General features: G+C 39.1%; 1 protein-coding gene across 11 annotated transcripts in view; it reads left to right on the top strand.

Annotated features, from left to right (window-relative positions):
* LOC134356771 (protein bassoon-like) overlaps positions 1 to 20,521 on the top strand; it is a 517,214-nt gene that overhangs the window by 338,666 nt on the left and 158,027 nt on the right. For all 11 annotated transcript variants that reach the window (XM_063067881.1, XM_063067877.1, XM_063067876.1 and 8 more), the window contains one exon: positions 5,324 to 5,430. The gene's annotated coding sequence lies outside the window, so the exon portion shown is untranslated. The remainder of the gene's footprint in view (positions 1 to 5,323; positions 5,431 to 20,521) is intronic.

The raw sequence follows: 20,521 nt of genomic DNA, 5'->3' as shown, positions 1-20,521 counted from the left end.
AACAAGATAAATATTACTTACCTTAATTTAACAAATATATTTTGTCTTCTTTTGATTTCTTCCTTTTTTTTAATCACATATTCTTTCCGTAACTCAGACCCAAGCACTAGCTTCAGTTTTCCTACTATTTCAGTCTGATGTTGCGTTTTATAGTGTGTATTAAGATTATGTCTTCTATTAAGTGAGAAAGTGTTTTCACAAACAATGCACAACGGTTCTCCTGACGGACCCGCTATAAATAGGAGCTCATTTTCCCACTGTTCATTGAATTCACACTTACTATCACTTTCTGCTTTTCTTTTGCTCATTTTCTTTTGCACTGTGATTGGTAATTGAATGTAAAAGCAAGGCTTAATTTTCGAAAGAGTACAAAACTGCAAAGGTTCACAAAGGGCGAACAAAGGACAACTCCGTAGTGCACATGTGTCAATTGTAAACTGACTGGCAAAAACCCGCGACGCACCGCTGGTGCAGACGCCTGGCGCCTCAGGTCAAACAAGTATCAAATGTGTATTGAACAGTTACGGAACGATTGCAGAACAAAAGTCCTTCTTTCCTAGTTTGACTCATTGAACATTTTTTAAAATTGAAAACAGATTAATCTAAAAGAAGATAACATTCGCCAAAAGATGTGCACAAAGTAATAAAATAGCTAAAAATAATTGCTGAGTTTTAGATTTATTCTCAGTAAAACCCATTTCTAGCTCTAAGCTACTTGAATTCCTGTTATAGATTTTTTTTCTACAAATCAGTTTTTGGTTAACACTTTTTGCATGAGTAGGCTTACTTTTTTATTATTATCACTGGGGTGCAATGCGCCACTTCTAATCATCCAGTGCGCCACTTTTGGTGTATGCGCCATAGGTTGGCCATCCCTGCATTAGGTGAGCTTTTTCTTGTTTGGTAAAGGCAGCATTCAATATCTTGAGTACTTGATTAACATGGCTTTTGGTGACATGTATACTGTGATGAAGATCATGGAGGAGAACTTTCCTGGTAAGTAGAGCTGTTTGCACTTAATCATTTGAGGTTCCATGTCAGGGGAACAAGAGTATGCACCACAAAGAGTTTATCATGAAACATAAAGCCCAACTTTCTCCGAATTGGCAGTTCAGTAAATCCTGTGCATCAAGAAGCCTCCAGGTATTACTGATGCATCCAGCATGTCGGAGGAGAGCCATGTCTCCATGAAACACAGGACGCAGCAATTCCTTATTTCCCTCCAATATAGCATTCATGCCCTTGGGTCCGTAATCTTGTTCTTCAGTGACTGTACATTTACGAACAAGATACAGGGTAGAGGAAATTTCATTGCTTGATATTTCAGTCTGGTTTGGAGTCCTCCCCTCCTCCCTCTCTTCCGGCCATAGCAATGTACAGTAGCTGCATCTGTTTAAAGTCCATACCTGCATGCTTCAGAGTTAAGTCCACTGAGTCTTTCAGAAGATCATGAAATCTCCAGTTAATTAAGATGGTTCAAGAGTACAAATCATAAACACAAGAAATTCTGCAGATGCTAGAAACCCAAAGCATTACACACAAAGTGGTCGGGCAGCATCAATGGAAATGAACAAACAGTTGATGCTTCCGGGCGAAGCCCTGCTTAAAGGGCAATTACTGGCTGCAGATTGCAGTGACATTAATACAGAAGAGGTATATTTAGAACTTTTGTACGTAGCCCACAAAACGTCACCGTGGTTCACCAGCACTATCTTGTTCTTCAACAATGGAGGTTGATGAGAATGACTGGATTATAGTGCTAGTGCCAGAACCATACAGTTATAGGCTTTAGCCTCAAATGAGTATATTTGGGTTGTTATGCAAATATTTTCCATATGACATAGGAGCAGAATTAGGCCAGTTGGCCCATCGAGTTGACCCTGTCACTCCATTATGGCTGATTTATTATCTCTCTCAACCCCATTCTCCTGCCTTTTTGTAACCTTTGATGACCTCAATAATCAAGAAACTATCAACACACACAAACTTCTGGAGGAACTCAGCAGGCCAGGCGGCATCTATAGAAAAAAGTACCATTGACATTTCAAGCCGAAACCCTTCAGCAGGACTAGAGGAAAAAAAGCTGAGGGGTAGACTTAAAAGGTGGGGGGAAGGGGAAAGGGAAATAGTAGGTGATAGGTGAAACTTGGAGTGGGAGGGGTGAAGTAAAAAGCTGGAAAGTTGATTGGTGAAAGAGACAGAAGGCCATGGAAGAAAGAAAAGGGAGGGGAGCACCAGAGGGAGGTGATGGGCAGGCAAGGAGATAAGGTGAGGGAGGGAAAAGGGGATGGGAAATGGTGAAGAGGGAGTGGGGTAGGAGGCATTACTGGAAGTTTGCAAAATTGATGTTCATGCCATCAAGTTGGAGGCTACCCAAACAAAATATAAGGTGTTGTCCCTCCAACCTAAGTGTGGCCTCATCACAATGGTGTAGGAGGCCATGGATGGATACATCGGAATGGGAAGTGGAATTAAAATAGTTAGCCGCTGGGAGATCCCTCGGTTTCTGGTGGATGGAGCATAGATGCTCGGCTAAGCGGTCTCCCAATCAATGTTGGGTCTCACCGATATACAGGAGGCCACACTGGGAGCACTGAATGCAGTATATGATCCCAACAGACTCACAGGTGAAGTGTCACCTCACCTGGTAGGACTGTTTAGGGCCCTGAATGGTAGTGAGGGAGAAGGTGAACGGGCAGATGTAGCATTTGTTCTGCTTGCAAGGAAAAGTGCCAAGAGGGACGTTAGTGGGGAGGGACGAATGGACAAGGGAGTTGCATAAGGAGCGATCCCTGCTGAAAGCAACAAGTGACGAGGGAGGGAAAGATGTGCTTGGTGATGGGATCCAGTTGGAGGTGGCGGAAGTTTCAGAGAACTCTGTGCTGGACGTGGAGGCTGGTGGGGTGGTAGGTGAGGACAAGAGCAGCCCTATCCCTGGTAGGGTGGCGGGAGGATGAGATAAGCGCAGATGTGCATGAAATGGAAAAGGTGCGGTTGAGAGCAGCATTGATGGTGGAAGAAGAAGAGTCCCTTTCTTTGAAAATGGAGAACAACTCCTTCATTCTAGAAACTATCAACCTCTACTTTAAATATACCCAATGACTTGACCTCCACAGCTCTCTGTTGCAATGTATTCCATAGATTCACCATCTTTTGGATACAGATATTCTTCCTCATCTCTGTTCTGAATGGACATCTTTCTATCTTGAGGCCCTGTTCGCTGTTCCTTGACTCCTGCAGTATAAGACCCTCTCCATATCCACTCTATCTAGATCTTTCAATATTTGAAAAGATTCAGTGAGTCACCCTCTCATTCTTTCAAACTCCAAAGTCTTCAAGCATGTCATGCATTAACCCTTTCATATCTAGAATCATTCTTGTGAACCTGCTCTGGACCCTTTCCAACACCAGCATATCTTTTCTTAGATAAGGGGTCCAAAACTGCACATAGTACTCCAAATGTGGTCTGATCAATGCCTCATAAAGCCTCAGTATAACATCCTTGCTTTTATATTCTAGTCCTCTCAAAATAAATGCTAACTTTGGATTTGCCTTCCTTTTTACTATCTTGACCTGCAAATGAACCTTTAGAGAATCCTGCACAAGGACTCCCAAGTCCCTTTGCACCTCTGATTTCTGAATTTGCTCCTTGTTTATAAAATAGTCTATTCCTTTATTCCTTCTACCAAAGTGCATGTCCATACACTTCCCTACACCATAGTCCATCTACCACTTCTCCTCCTAATCTGTCCAAGTTATTTTGCAGACTCGCTGCTTGCACAGCACTGCCTGCTCCTCCACCTGTCTTTCTGTCATCCACGTGTTTGGCCACAAAGCTATCAATTCTGTCATCCAAATCATTTATATATGGCATGAAAAGAAGCAGTCTTAACATGGACTCCCTGCGGAACAGTCAGAATCAGCTTTAATATTACTTGTATATGTCATGAAATTTGTTGTTTTGCAGTAATAGTATATTGCAATACATAATAAAACACTGAATTATAATAAGTATATTGCATATATATAAATTGAATTAGTAATGCAAAAAAAGTGAGGTGGTTTGCATGGGTTTATTGTCCATTCAGAAATCTGATGATGGAGGGGAAGAAGCTGTTTCTGAATTACTGAGTATGTGTTTTCCTGATGGTTGATGGGTTCCTTAATAATGGATGCTACCTTTTTGATGCATGGCCTTTTGAAGGTGTCGTGGATGCCGGGGGAATGGTGCCCATGATGGAACTGACCAAGTTTACAACTTTTTGCAGTTTTTTCTGATTTTGTGCAGTGGCCCCTCTATACCAGATGGTGATACAACCAGTTAGAATGCTTTCCACAGTACGTCCGTGGAAATTTGCAAGTGTCTTTGGTAACAGTCCAATTCTCCCCAAACTCCTAATGAAATAAAGCTGCTATCATGTTTTCTTTGTAATTCATCAATATGTTGGGCCCAGGATAGATCCTCATAGATGTTGACACCCATGAACTTGAAACTGCTCACCCTTTCCACCTGATCCCTCGATGAGGATTGGTGTGTGTTCTCTCAACTTCCCCTTCCTGAAGTTCACAATCAATTCCTTGGTCTTACTGATGTTGAGTGCAAGGTTGTTATTGCAAAACCACTCAGCTGATCGATCTTGTCTCTGTATGCCTCCTCGTCACCATGTGAAATTATGCCAACAATAGTGTGTCATCAGCTAATTTATACTGGTCACTGGCTGCCAACCAGAAAAACCCCATTTATTCCCGCCTTTGCCTTCTGGATGTAAGCCAGATATCTGGCCTCACCTACACAAGTTCATAAAACTGTTTTAAAATCTATAATATATATAAACTGCCACATTATTTGGGGAGATCTGGATAAAAATTTGGTTAAAACTGGATTTGCATTAGTTTCTGATTTAACAATTCCTTTTTTGGATTAAAGCGACCTATCATTTGCTGCATTGACATATGTCAAACCATAGAAAGGACAATAGAAAATTGTGCGAGCCTGATTTTTAAATTGAGCTCCATGCCTTATTTTTGCAAGATATGTACGAAGAGAAGGAGCCAAATAAATCCTGTCAGGCACAGAATTTTCAACATATGACCCAAGGCACTTCCTGCAGCTGAACTTCTATCTTTAACCTTAAAATATAATAAAACAGAAAGAAAAAAACTGATGACAGGACAGATAATAAAAAATTATGAATGAATTTTTGAGGGAAATGTCTGCATATATAGTTCCTGTGAAAATACTATATCTTTGAATGTTAATTTTTGTGGGTGCTTGTTCAAGTCTATTGATGAGTCTGTTTGGTTTCTTCCTGATTGTCTGCAGGGAAGTTAGTGTGGCATGGAAGAGAGGTGTATCATACTGGAAAAACCTATGAAGAATCAGAATACATTCAACAAGAAACATAAGAGCATGGGACTCTGTGTATACTGGTGAGTAAATGGAATCACATCCAAATAGTTTTGTTTCTGTTTCTCATGGAGCTGTCTAATTCAAGCAATTATGTACATAGGGTCCACAAGTTACTAACAGGACTGATGGGTTTTACTAAATCTGGAAAGTGCTGTTAGCTTTTATTAAGAATTGATAGCATTATTATTAATTTGTCAAAGACTGGCAAGCATTCAAGTTATGGAGTTTAAAAAGTAAGATAATTGTGAACTCTGTATCTTAATGATATTTGTACAGAACTGCTATAATAATTACCAGCAAATGTAATGAAATGTTACTTTAACACCTACAATGTGAAGGATACAATGCTTTGCAAATACAATTTTAATAGAATCCTATTCAAATCTCTTATAATATTGCATCTTAATTTGAAATAACTTTTTTATATGGGAATAGATTTTTTTATTTTTTATATAGCTGCTGAGAAAGAGTTGAATGGTGACGCAGATTTGATTTATTAGGTCGTAAACTGCAAATCACTATTAAACTCTTCCCAATTGTTACTATATTGTGATATGTAGCTAGAAGAAGATATGACCAGTGATTACTCATTTATGTCTTATGTTGCTGTAAAGGTATTATGCCTTCATACCTTGATACACTTCTGTTAACTGCAGCGTAAAAATAATGAGCCTTTGAAAATGGACTTGTGCCAGAATTTTTAGACAGAGTGCAATTCAACAATGTATATTCTGCAGCACTAAAATCAAATGAGTTCAAACTCTTCTATCAAGGCTGTTAGAAATCATAATTTCATTGTTTACCTTGAAAGGCAGTTTCTGCCACTGATAATAGCCAAGGGTATCTTTCCATCAGAAAGATTCAATTATTTTCATGCTAAGAATTAAACTAATATTTTTACAATATTAGTTGAGTATTCTATAAGGAAAGCAAAAGTCATTTACGAATACCAATTCGCCTGGATTTTCCCTATGAAACAAAAAAAACAAATGAATTTGCATCAAGGAGAATGTAGAATGTTAGAAAGCCTCTTCATTTTTGTTTAGTCTACTTAGAAAAATATTCAAGAAGTTAAAAGCTATTCATACATGGGAACATGGATGCTGCGTATTTTAAATTAGTGCCTGATTTATTTACTGTGAAAGAACAGAGAGGGTATTACATAATTATTTTATATTATATATATATTGTAATTGATAGAAAGATGTTGCAACAAGATATTTTAATTCATTCATTTTATTTATTCATTTATTTAGAGATATAGCTGGATAACAGGCCCTGCCGGCCCACAAGCCCAAGCTGGCAAATTACACCCATGTTACTAATTAACCTACTAACCTGTATAGGAGAGGAAGTCAGAGCACAAGGAGGTAACCCATGCAGTCATGGGGAGAATGTGCAAATTCCTTACAGACAGCGACGGGAATTGAACCCAGGTCGGTGGTTCTGCATCTGCATTGTGCTAACTGCTACACTACCATGACTCAGGGAAAATTACTTCAGCCATCCTGTTTCATAGTAAGCATCTCTACTTGCTGATGGTGATATCACAATAGTTCACAGTACAATGACACCCCACTGCTTTTATTCAAGGGATGTGAAAGTTGAGGAAAATGCACCAAAATACCAATAGGACCTAAAACGCAACCTGTGTAATATCAGTTATTTAACATGGGAAGAAATGTAGGTTTCTTGCTCTGTAAATATTGAACTTCAGGAAAGGTTCAGTATACTTTTTTTCATTGTTGTGAAGATTTAAACTGACCTGACTGCATCCACTCTATGATTGAGCAGAATGGATAAACAAAATGGGCTTTTCTTCATGCTGCTTAACCTTATGCTCTTAAAAGCATTTTGCTCTCAGATGTGATAAACCTTTTAGAATATTGTGCAATTATAATCATAAATTCTCTGAATCTATCCTTTCTGTCATCATTCTTTTATTTTTTTCTACAATTAAAACCATGTGACTTAGGGAAAATTACTTGTTGCCATACTATTTCATCATGAGCATCTCCACTGCTGGTAGCAATAATACAATAGCTCGCAGTGCAATGATACCCCATTGGTTTTAATCAAGGAATCTGAATCTGAACGATAACTTCCAATGCCATTATAAGTGTCTAGTGGGCAATTAGTAAGAATGCAATTCTCTGGTTTTGATTTACCCTTAGAGCTCGATAATTATCCCTATTTATTAAAGTCAGTAGGTTAAATAAAGATAGTTAATTAAATCAAAACATATTAGTCTGCTCTGACATTCTGTATTTAATTTATGCAGAGTACAGATATTGTTAAATTGACAAGTTTTTTTAAAGTGGGAGAAAATAATTTTTTTAAAAAGTAAACTCTAGGAATGCATTTATTTCCAATTTACCTTGATGCATTGAAACATGGTTTTCTTCCACATTATCTGGACTGAAAGGAAGTATTACATTTGTATTACATTGGACAGTGCCTAGGGAATCAAATCAGGATACCAATTCCACCCACATCAAAATAATAGCCCTTCGCGGGTATGAGGAATAGATCTTGGCAATTATCTGGATATATGTCCACACTCTGCCACATCTCTTTATTCTTCTCACTTCAAGCAGTGATTCATACTAAATGTAACAGACAGCTATGCTATTTCCCCGGGTGGTGTCAGCTTGGGCAAAGATTTTAATGGTTTTGTTTTACCTAGGACAATTACCTGCCATCATAATGTTCCATCTGAGCATCAGGATGTTAACAAGGATATTGATGGTTGACAGGTCACATTAGTGATCCATGAAATTCTCCTGAAGTCTTACCCTACCATCCTTCTAAGTTCATGCCGTCAAAATTATAATTGGTCATCTTTCATTTGCTGTGTCTGACTATTTGATTAATGGAAATTGGCTGCTGGCTATGCCTATACTTCAGATTTAGAATTTACAGGGAGGCATTTTGGAGTTAGGCTGGTCTAGAAGTTTAACCTCTTAAGTATAGTTGACTTTCTGTTTATACTATTCCTGTTTAACTATTCACCATGATAATGGGTGATTGGTTTAAACATCAGGGAGATGGTTTAATCTTAACATTAAAGCATTTACTCATTAATCTCTTCTGAACAATGTTGTACAGGTTGGCTATATAAGGCAATATAACTTAGTGATCTTGCACTCCATGGGTTCAATTTTCAAATAAAATCAATTGACAGAGTAACACACACAAAATGCAGGAGGAACTCAGCAGGCCAGGCAGCATCGATGGAATGGGTTGAGACCCTTCATCAGAACTCTTTTCCATAGATGCTGCCTGGCCTGCTGAGATCCTCCAGCATTTTCTGTGTGTTGCTTGGATTTCCAGAATCTGCACATTTTCTTGCAATTGACAGTGTAATCGTTTTTAAACAATACATTTTAAAGGAATGTCGCCATCTTGGCAAAACAACTTGCGAGAAACTTCATAGCAGAGCTTCCCAGTCATTTTTAGCCCAACACCCCTTTTAGGCACAATGTACTTTCTGGCACCCACACAGTCTAAAAACATGTCTACTTTAGCCTTACATGAGAAAAATGATTCTGCTTTAAATTTTTATTTGTCTTCAAACCTAGCGTACATGGTACCTGTGCGCTGTACAGCAGCTTCAGTATCAATATGATCCTTGAGCTTGATGGTTTTCAGCAAGAGTTGAAATATCTGGTTCAAACTGCGACAGCAAAAACCTTAAGCCCCCAAGCGTAACAATGTCCAAACAGTTTCTATTTTTTTTTGTAAGTATGTGGTTCACTGCACTGAAGCCTCTTTCAGCAAGGTAGGAGGTGGAAATGCAATGAAGAGCAGTTCGGCTCTTCTCCGAAGACAAGAACACTTCACATGACAGTGTAGCCACATATCACAAAAGTCGACATTTTTGAAAAGCACTTTTGCTTCTTTATCATTCTGAATTTCAGTGATTTCTTCTTGCAAGCTCTCTTCCTGTTCCTCCACCTTGTAAAGAAATGGGTTAATTACCCAGTCCAGAATTTCCAGATCATTCGAATCCTTGAATGGATTCTGAAAATCCTTCTTCATTGACTGCAGGTGTAAGCAGTACTCTTGCAAATCAACATCTGTGAAAGATAATGGCATTCTTTCCATTCAGGGAAACTGAGAACATTCTTCTCCCAATGTTTTGTTTATATATTTCCAATTTTCTGGTAAAAGTCAACACTGCACTTTTCCCTGGATTAAACTGAAATACTCACCCTACAGTTTCATATTTAAAATGTTCATTTTGTCATACAGATCAGCTAGGCATGCCATATCTCCACGTAGAAATTTGATCTTGTTTCCCAAACTCTTGTCGACTTTGAGCCAAAATTTAACCACAGTGTCAGGAAGATCGAAGAAATGTTTTAAGCAGCAGCCTTTTGACAGCCAATGCACTTCTGTGTGAAGTAGTAAGCATTCAAACACTTCATGGTGAAATATTCTGCTATTTAATAGATGAGTTTTAATGTTATTGATAGCAGATATTTCAAGAACTGCCATGCTTGAAAAATGTTGCTAGCTGAGGTTTTACGGACCAATCACATGAGATCTCATAACCCCCAAAGTTGGTTCTTGTCTGCACATATGAAGCCAAAGTCGCTTAGAACACCTCAAGAAGAATCCTCGGGGTCAGTAGGTTCACTGATTGGTTCTATTTCACCACTTGGTTCCGGCCAGTGCTGTATTGTTGCGCGACCTGTTGTCCATAGATCTATAGAGAAAGCTGAGAGAGTGTACTTGACTTACCAACTGCTAAATTGCACAAACCCATTCCATGCTGCGAGTGAAGGGGAACAGTTAGCCACCCATGTTGCTACTTTATGCATCCCCAATGATGTCTGTTTGGTTGGTAAGGTCGGGTAAGATTGCTGAGTTTTAGACACGTGACGACGAGTGCTCACCTCTTGCAGAGCTATGGTTTTTCCTGTGCTCCAGTAACTCATCCATTTTTATTAGGAAGTGCCTGCTCTACTAACAGTTGGTCATGTCTCGTGGTTTAAGTTAGGGTGCCGCTTACCACCCATTCCACCCCCCCCCCAAGAACCTTGAACACCACCCGATGATTTCTATTTTCCCTAATACCCCTTTAGGGCATGTAACCATCCCCATTGGGAACCACTGCTTTATAGTAATTGCAAACTTTTCTTTATTTTGTGAAATAAGCCTATGCTCTTCTTGCAGCCTGGTCTTGAGGTCTATTAACTGGATTAAGTTCTTCCAGATACAAATAGATCCCAGGTGCTGTATCCTGAGGCTCTCTCACGCAGGCCCCTTGGACAGACCTTAGCAGTTTAGTATTGCTGAAGGCTTTTAAACTATTTTCATACTTTTCTGTTAGTTACCTTCAATTGAAAGCCAGAGAAGTTAATTTATGTAATTAAATCAAAATTAAATATAATTAAATTACAGACAAATTATTAACAGTGTCAAGACTTTCAGATCTTTAGTTTGATTCCAGTATCATTCTTCTTTCATCAAGAATACAAGAAAATAGGAGCTGGAGTGGGTAACTTGGCCCTTCTGTCCTTCTATCTATCATGGTTGAGCAATATTGCCCGCAACTCCTCTTCAGTGACAGTTCCTTTTATTCTCAATTTCTCAATATTTCAAATAGTTATCAATTTTCAACTTAAATATCCCTAGTGATGTGACCTCCAGCATCCAAAGGCAGGGAATTTCAGAGGTCCTCGACACTGTCTAAGTGGCCTCAACTTTTGTTGACTTGAGGGTGTCATTCAATGTTCGTAACATGGAGTTATCTTTACTTTTCAGTTTTTATTCTCCTCATTAAACTGTTAGTGCCACAAGGGGACAATTACCAGGGGAGAGCCAGAGTGGCTAGATCTCTAATACTTCCTCTGGCTCTGTGGCTCAAAAGGAATGGTGGAAGAAGAGGAGAGTAATAGTAAACAAACAAGAGATTCTGTAGACATGATTCAGGATTCAGGTCTCTCAGGTGATGTGCTTCCTCCCAGATGCCAGGGTAAGAGATATCTCAGATTGAGTCCATGGCATTCCTAAAGGGAGGGGGCAGGTAAACAGCCCAAAGTGTGGTACACATTGTTACCTATGATATGGATAGGACAATTGACAAGGTCCTTAAAAGCAATTACAGTGAGTTAGGAAGGAAGTGAACAGCAGGATTTTAAGAAGAGCTTCATGGGCATTCAGTGTCATTCCGGCAGCCCAATCTGTGGTGGGAGGAGCACAGACAGGTGTAAATAAAAGTACAGAAGGGATGTTGGACTCCAGCTGCAGCTCCTTGAAGACTGTGATAGGGATCTGGAACAGCAGCTTGTGTGGGAGAGTGAGGAGATAATCGATCAGAGTGACAGGGAAGTAGGCACCCTTAAGTTGCAAGAGGCCAGGTAGCTAGCTGGGTGTCTGTCTTTAGAAGAAATGGAAAGGTCAATAGGCAGTTCGTGCAGAACACCCCTGTGGCCATTCTCCTCAATAATAAGTATACTGTCTTGGATACTCTAATGAGAGATGACTTCCCAGGGCAATGCTACGGAGACCAGGTTACTGACACTGACCATGGGTCCATGGTGCAGAAGGGAAAGAAGAAGAAGAGGGGAGCAGTAATGATAGAGGACTCAATATTCAGAGGAATGGACAGGAGATTCTGTGGACGTGAACGAGACAGTGTATGGTGTGTTGCCTCCCAGGTACCAGGGTCAGGGATGTCTCGGATTGTGTCCACAGCATTTTGGATTTGGAGGGAGAGCAGCCATGTGTCTTGGTACATATTGGCACCAAAGTCATAGGAAGGAAAGGCAAAGAGGACCTGAAGAGAGAACTTAGAGAGCTAGGCAGAAAACTGAGAAGCAGGACATCCAGGGTAGTAATTTCTGGATTGCTGTCTGTGCCATGCACCAGTGAGGGTAGAAACAGGATGACTTGGCAGATAAATGCGTGGCTGAGAAGATGGTGTGGGGGCAGGGCTTCAAGTTCTTGGGTCATTTGGATCTCTTCTCGGGGATGTATGACCTGGATAAAAGGGATGAGTTGCACCTGAACCTAAGGGGGATCAATATTCTTGCGGGCAGATTTGTTAGAGCTTTTGGCGGGTCGGGGTTAAACTAATTTGGCAGGGGGGTAAGAACCAGAGTGAAGGGACTCAGGATCGGATGAATCATAAAATAGCAAAGTTAGCGTGCAGTCGGACTGTCAGGAAGGGCAGGTAGATGAAAGGGCAAAACTGCAGCCAGCAGGGTGAGTATCAGTGAATTAGGAAATTATAGACCATTTAGCTTAACCTCAGTGGTTGGGAAGATGTTGGAGTCATTTATTAAGGATAGGGTTATGGAGTACTTGGTGACACAGGACAAGATAAAACAAAGTCAGCATGGTTTCCTTCAGGGAAAATCTTGCCTGACAAACCTGTTGGAATTCTTTGAGGAGATTACAAGTTGGATACATAAAGGGGATGCAGTGGATGTTGTATCTTTGGACTTTCAGAAGGCCTTTGACAAGGTACCACACATGAGGCTGCTTACCAAGTCAAGAGCTCATGGTATTTCAGTAAAGTTGCTGGCGTGGTTAGAGTTGTGGCTGATTAGTAGGAGACAGCGAGTGGGAATAAAAGGATCATTTTCTGGTTGGCTGCCAGTGACTAGTGGTGATCCTCAGGGGTCAGTGTTGGAAGCACTTCATTTTTATGCTATATGTCAATGAATTATGACTTTGTCACCAAGTTTGTAAATGATAAGGAGATTGGTGGAGGGGCAGGTAGTGTTGTAGACTGCAGAAGGACTTATACAGATTAGGAGAGTGGGCAAGAAAGCAGCAAATGAAATACCATGTTGGAAAGTGCATGGTCACACACTTTGGTAGTAGAAATAAATGTGCGGACTATTTTCTAAACGGAGAAAATACAAAACTCTGAGATGCATAGGGACTTGGGAGTCCATGTACAGAACACCCCGAAGGTTAACTTGCAGGTTGAGCCAGTGGTGAGGAACGCAAATGCAATGTTCGCATTCATTTCAAGAAGTCCAAAATACAAGAGCAGGGATGTGATGCTGAAGCTTTATTAGGCATTGGTGAGGCCTCACCTTGAGCATTGTGAAGAGTTTTGAGCTCCTCATCTAAAAAAAGATGTTCCTAGCATTGGAGAGAGTTCAGAGGAGGTTCATAAGGATGATTCTGGGAATGAAAGTGTTATTGTATGAGGAACGTTTGATGGCTCTGGGCCTGTACTCTCTGTAATTTAGAAGGATGAGGAGGATCTTTCGAATGTTGAAGACCTAGACAGAGTATGTGTAAAAAGGATGTTTCTCATGATGGGGGAGTCTAGGACAAGAGGGCACAGCCTCAGGATAGAGGGGTGTCCATTTAAAACAAGGATGAGGAGAAATTTCTTTAGCCAGAGAGTGGTGAATTTGTGGAATTTGTTACCACAGGCAGCTGTGAAGTCAGATTGTTGGGTGTATTTAAGGCAGAGATTGATAGGTTCTTGGTTGGCCCCACCATCAAAGATTACGGGGAGAGGCCAGGGAGTGGGACTGAGGAAGGGGGAAAACGACCAAACCCAGAGGGCATACATTTAAGGGGAGTGGAAGAAATTTGGGGGAGATATCAGAGGGAGGCTTTTTACATAAGGAGTGGTGGGTGTTTGGAATGCACTGCCAGGGTGGTGATAGAAGCTGATATCATTGCAATATTTAGAAGTCTCTTTGATCGGCACATGGGTTAAGAGAAATGGAGTATTATGGCATATGTAGGAAAGAGGGTTAGATTGATTACGAGCTTAAGGTCCCAGACAGTGTTGTATTATTCTATTTTCTAGCTAATGCAGTACTCTGGGATTCTATCCCAAATTTCTTTGCTCTTTACCTTTACGCTTTCGAAATATTTTATTTGTGAGTTTGAAACGTTGATTGTCTATTTACCTCCATAGATGCTGCCTGGCCCACTGAATTCCTCCAGAAATTTGTTTGTTGCTCCAAGTTTCAGCATCTCACAATCAGAATCAGGTTTATTATCACTGGCGTGTAATGTGAAATTTGTTAACTTAGCAGCTTTATTGGCTGTCACTAGGACTACATATTAAAGTGCCTTTTTGTCTGCAATTTCCATAGGCTGATGGTCATTGTATTCTTTCCTCCTATTCATATAATGCATTAATGGAGCAACTTCCTGCAGTGAGTGCAAATAAGGGGAAGTTGTCGCTGATGTGGCATGTGTATTAGATAAAAAGTCGCTTAAGTTAGTAAAACAAAAAGCTTAAACATACATCAGATACAAAAGTAAAGATTAATTCTTCTTTCCACACAACCCTGATGATATCAGCAATATTTTGAGAGAAGAATATGATGTTCTCAGTACAGCATATAAGAAGGGAGGTCACCTCTGGAATAAATACAATTGTGACCGTTTCTGGGCTAAAACGTGCTAGAATGGAGATTTGATCGGACAGTCCCTCTGGAATCCACATTGTGCCATAATGAGATCTCTGTATCAGGTGCAGAAAGAACAAAGTCAGTCCAGGTGTAATGCTCCTTTAGACAATTGCCCTGGATATTAGGTTGTGTTGTTCTGAGGTGCATCTGCCATTGGATGTTCTGAGGACATTCAGGTTTTAATGATGTTGCTGACTGGGGCTCCGTAACCCACTTTGCAGGGTTCTCTCATTTATCTCCTCCTTCAGGTGCACCCCCACAACCCATCAATCCCATCTTCAGACCCCATTTGTCCCCACAGTACTGGGAGCAGATTAAGTTTATGTCTTGGTGCATTACACGATGATAGCAGTGAAATATGGCAGAGCCTGTCAGCAGGACTGATACCTTTGGCTTTGGATGCTGCTGAGTTTCACATTGATACACTGTGCAATGGCCCTTGAGCATGCCTTCACTGGCAATGAATTTCAAGACCACTGTAAGCACAAAAGGTTCTGCATATGCTGGAAGCCTTCAGATTTTGTTTTGATTATTCTGGACTACTGTGTTTAACTGGACTTGTATCATAGTATGAACAGATAATAGCATCTTTAAAACATAACCTTCACTATCAACTACATCTATATTTTTACTTGGCCCTCAAAGAGATATTGATCAACACTTGTTCTGCCTCCCTGACTGCTCACCTTGAAATAGATTGTTGAGTTATATTTGATGTATACACAAAGTGTATGTGCTGCGGATTTGCACTGTGAATATGGCGCAAATAATTTGACAAGTATTCATAGTGCTCCTACTGCCCCGACAAAGCATTTTATTGCACAATGGTGGAAGCTTTAAACTGTTTGCAGATGAGCCTCATTTCCTGTGTGTTGGAAGATGCACAGTTGAGCCATATCAATCACATTTGTCCCTGAGCTGGCAGTCTGTACAGCAAATAGGATTTCTTGGGTAGAGGCCGCATGTTCTCTGTGAAAGTTCAAAGTACTGTGTACATCCCCAAGATTCATTTTCCTACAGGCATACTCAATAAATCTATGAATAATAAACGTTAGCAATCAATGAGAGACCTCACAGACTTTGTGTTCAACCAGTGTGCAAAAGACAACAAAATGAAAACACAAAAAGAAAGAACGAAAAATAATAAATAAATAAACAAACAATAAATAACAAGAGCATGAGATGAACAGTCCTTGAAAACAAGTCCATAGGTTGTAGGAACATTTCAATGATGGGGCAAATGAAGTTGAGTGAAGTTATCCCCTTTGATTCAAGAGCCTGATGGTTGAGGGGTAATAATGGTTTCTGAACCTGGTGGTGTGAGTCGTGAGGTGAAACAAGTCCGTAAGCTGAGCCACGGTTGCAGAGGCCTCCGCTCCAGCCGAGCCTTGGGCTCGACTTCTGAGGTCAGCGGTGGAGGCCTCACTTCCGGCAGCTGTGGATGGCCACCAGCTGGGCTTTACGGTGGTCACTCGGGGGAAGCGTCTGGGGCACCTTGAGGTCTCCGACGTCACTTCTGTGTGGTCGTCTGCTCCGGAGAGGTGCTAGTCGGAATGGGCCGCGTCTCCAAGTGCTCCGGCACGGTAGCAGGTCGCGGGTCTCCGGGAATGTGGTGAGCCTCGGACCAGGCTTCGCTGGTCAGGTCCAGGTACGGTCCGGAGTTGAAGAAGCAATTTTGGCGTGGTGATCTCCAGCTGGGTCAGTAGCTTCGTCAGGATGTTGTTGATCTTGCTAGATGTAGCAGATTGGAGGTTTAGAAGGGTTTCTCAGGTATAGGATAGCGTAGAGGGCAGTTTGCTTAGGGGAGCACGCGCAGAGTTGCCACATACCAGCGCCATCTTGAATCACAAATGAACAAGTATAATTTTTTTTTGTATTATTTATTTAATTGGGTTCTCTTTATCTAGTTTTAGGACTTGCGTGAAGACCTGATCAAATTATAGGTCTTATTTATACAGAAATAGAGAAAATTCTGCAGTGTTCATGAACTTTCTAGCACTACTGTATAGGTCAGTATGGGTCAGAAAAATGGAGCTGAGGTGACCTAGTTAATCGGCAAAGCAGACCTGTAGGATCAAGTAGCCTAAAGCTCCTATTTATGATATTATTAATTGGTGGTGCCTCATGACTTCCTCATCTTTATCAAACCTCAAGGAATATCAGCATGAAATAAGTGAACCTTTTCCTATTTGACAAGTCAATGTGCCAAACCTGCTGTGAGCTGGAATTCACAATATTTACATACATGGCATCCTTCCCGTCTTGCACATAAGAAAATCTCCCTGTGACAGCATTATATGATGTGGGATTGAATTTTTTGAACAGTCATTTTCATATGGTTTCCATGTGCATAAGAATGTTTACAATTCTTTCTTTCTTTCTTTTTAAATCTTTTTATTGAGTAAGTATACAAAAAAGGTAAGCCATATAAACATTAATACAATGTTAAAGTATAATAAAATTCCAAAAGATAACAATACCAAAAAGAAAATACTACAAACAATGTAATTTAAGCATAAGAAACCAAAATAACATAATAGTATACTAGATTTTATATATATCAATGGAAAAAAAGAAAAAAAAACCCCCCAAAAAAAACCCACCGTGCAACTAACTAAAAGCAAAGCAAAGCAATGGGCTAACTTGAAACCAAACAGAGTTAAACTTAAAATCACGTCCTCAATCCCGACCTCCATTAAAACAGTGAAAAAAACAAGAAGGGTAAATATTACATTAAATGAAAATATCGAATAAAAGGTCCCCAAATCTGTTCAAATTTAAATGAAGAATCATGAAGGTTACTTCTAATTTTCTCCAGATTCAAACATAAAATCGTCTGAGAAAACCAAAAAAAGGTAGTTGGAGCATTAAGCTCTTTCCAATGTTGTAAAATACATCTTTTCGCCATTAAAGTAAGAAATGCAATCATTCTACGGGCTGAAGGGGAAAGATTACTAGAAATTTTAGGTAGTCCAAAGATAGCAGTAATAGGGTGAGGAGAGATATCTATATTTAATACCTTAGAAATAATATTGAAAATATCTCTCCAAAAAGTTTCCAAAGTAGGGCAAGACCAAAACATATGAGTTAAAGAGGCTATCTGCCCCGAACATCTATCACAGAAAGGATTAATATGCGAGTAAAAACGCGCTAACTTATCTTTGGACATATGTGCTCTATGCACCACTTTAAATTGAATTAGGGAATGTTTAGCACAAATAGAGGAAGTATTAACTAATTGTAAAATCTGCCCCCAATCATCCACAGAAATGGTAAGCCCCAATTCCTGTTCCCAATCTACCCTAATCTTATCAAATGGAGCTTTCCTGAGTTTCATAATAATATTATAAATCATAGCCGATGCACCTTTCTGACATGGATTAAGGTTAATTATCGAATCTAAAATATATATAGGAGGAAGCATTGGAAAGGAAGGAAGTATAGTACTTAGAAAATTTCTAACTTGTAAATATCTAAAAAAATGTATTCTTGATAGGTTATATTTATTAGATAATTGTTCAAAAGACATAAGGGAACCATCTAAAAATAAATCCAAAAACCGTAAAATACCCTTAGTCTTCCAAGTTTGAAAAGCGCGATCCGTAAAAGAGGGAGGAAAAAATATGTTACCTAAAATAGGAATCGCTAACCCGAATTGATTAAGATCAAAAAATTTTCTGAATTGAAACCAAATACGCAAAGCATATTTAACGATCGGGTTAGAGACCTGCTTAAGGCGTTTCGAATCAAAAGGAAGAGATGAACCTAAAATAGAACCAAGTGTATAACCCTGAACAGATTGTAATTCCAATGCTACCCATTTAGGAATAGATAGTATATCCCGGTCAAGTAACCAAAATTTCATATGTCGAATATTAATAGCCCAATAATAAAATCTAAAGTTAGGTAATGCTAAACCTCCATCTCTCTTAGCTTTCTGTAAATGTATTTTACCCAGTCTCGGATTCTTATTCTGCCAAATAAATGAAGAAATTTTAGAGTCGACTTTATCAAAAAAAGATTTAGGAACGAAAATTGGTAATGCCTGAAACACATATAAAAATTTTGGCAAAAAAAACATCTTAACTGCATTAATACGACCAATCAAAGTTAAATATAAAGGAAACCATTTAGATGAAAGTTGAGTAATATGGTCTATTAATGGTAAAAAGTTAGTCTTAAATAAATCTTTATGTTTACAAGTAATTTTAATCCCAAGATATGAAAGGTAATTATTAATCAATTTAAATGGAAATTTATAATATAAGGGAAGATGTTTATTAATCGGAAAAAGTTCACTCTTACTAAGATTTAATTTATAACCTGAGAAAAGACCAAATTGTGCTAATAACTCTAAAACAGCAGGAATAGATCTCTCAGGATTAGAAATATATAAAAGTAAATCATCAGCATAGAGTGATAATTTATGGGACTTTAATCCCCGAGTTATCCCAGTAATATTTGAAGATTCTCGAATAGCAATTGCAAGAGGTTCTAATGCAATATCAAATAATAGGGGACTAAGAGGACAGCCTTGTCGAGTACCACGAAAGAGAGGAAAAAAAGGTGAGTTTAAAGAGTTAGTACGAACCGAGGCTACAGGGGAGTGATATAACAGTTTAATCCAGGATATAAATTTCAGGCTAAAATTAAACATTTCAAGCACCTTAAATAAATAAGGCCATTCTACTCTATCAAAAGCTTTCTCGGCATCTAAAGAAATAACACACTCAGGAACATTTTGTGAGGGAGTATAAACGATATTTAACAATGTACGAATATTATAAAAAGAGTAACGACCTTTAATAAAACCCGTTTGGTCTTCCGAAATAATAGAAGGAAGTACTTTTTCTAGTCTATTTGCTAATAACTTAGAAAAGACTTTAGAATCAACATTTAATAAAGATATTGGTCTATAAGATGCACATTGAGCAGGGTCTTTATCCTTCTTTAGTATTAAAGAAATTGATGCTCTATTAAAAGATTCCGGAAGTTTACCAAGTTTCAAAGAAGCCTCAAAAACCTTATAGAGCCAAGGAATCAATAAAGAAGCAAAACATTTATAAAATTCAACGGTAAACCCATCAGGGCCAGGAGCTTTCCCCAGATTCATAGAAAAAATAACATTCTTAATCTCATCCATTGTAATGGAAGTATCTAATAAAGAAGACATATCCTGTGAAATCTGAGGAAAGTCTAACTTATCTAGAAAATCATTCATATATTTAGAATCTCGAGGAGACTCTGATTGATATAAAGAAGAATAAAAATCACAAAAGGTTTGATTAATCCCCACATGATCCAATATCAATCGATCATTTTGGTTATAAATCTGATTGATTTGAGATTTAACATAATTAGATTTCAATTGATTAGCCAGCAGCTTGCCAATTTTATCACTGTGAACATAAAAATCACTTCTTGTTTTCTTTAATTGGTTTACAATCGAGGACGAGAGTAGTAAACTGTGTTCCATTTGAAGTTCAGTTCTGTGTTTGTATAGCTCCTCAGAAGGAGCCATAACATATTTCTTATCAATTTCTTTAATCTTGTCCACAATTGCCATCTCCTCCTGCTTCTGTTTCTTCCTCAAAGCAACGGAATACGAAATAATCTGACCCCGAATATAGGCTTTAAAAGTGTCCCAAAGAGTGTTAACCGAAATATCTTCTGTATGGTTAATTATAAAAAAAAGCTCAATCTGTTC

Source organism: Mobula hypostoma, chromosome 15 (assembly GCF_963921235.1).
Source record: "Mobula hypostoma chromosome 15, sMobHyp1.1, whole genome shotgun sequence".
In the NCBI taxonomy this organism is placed as follows: Eukaryota; Metazoa; Chordata; class Chondrichthyes; order Myliobatiformes; family Myliobatidae; genus Mobula; species Mobula hypostoma.
The sequence above is the reverse complement of the archived record's forward strand: the minus strand, read 5'-3'. Positions and strand labels throughout refer to the sequence as shown.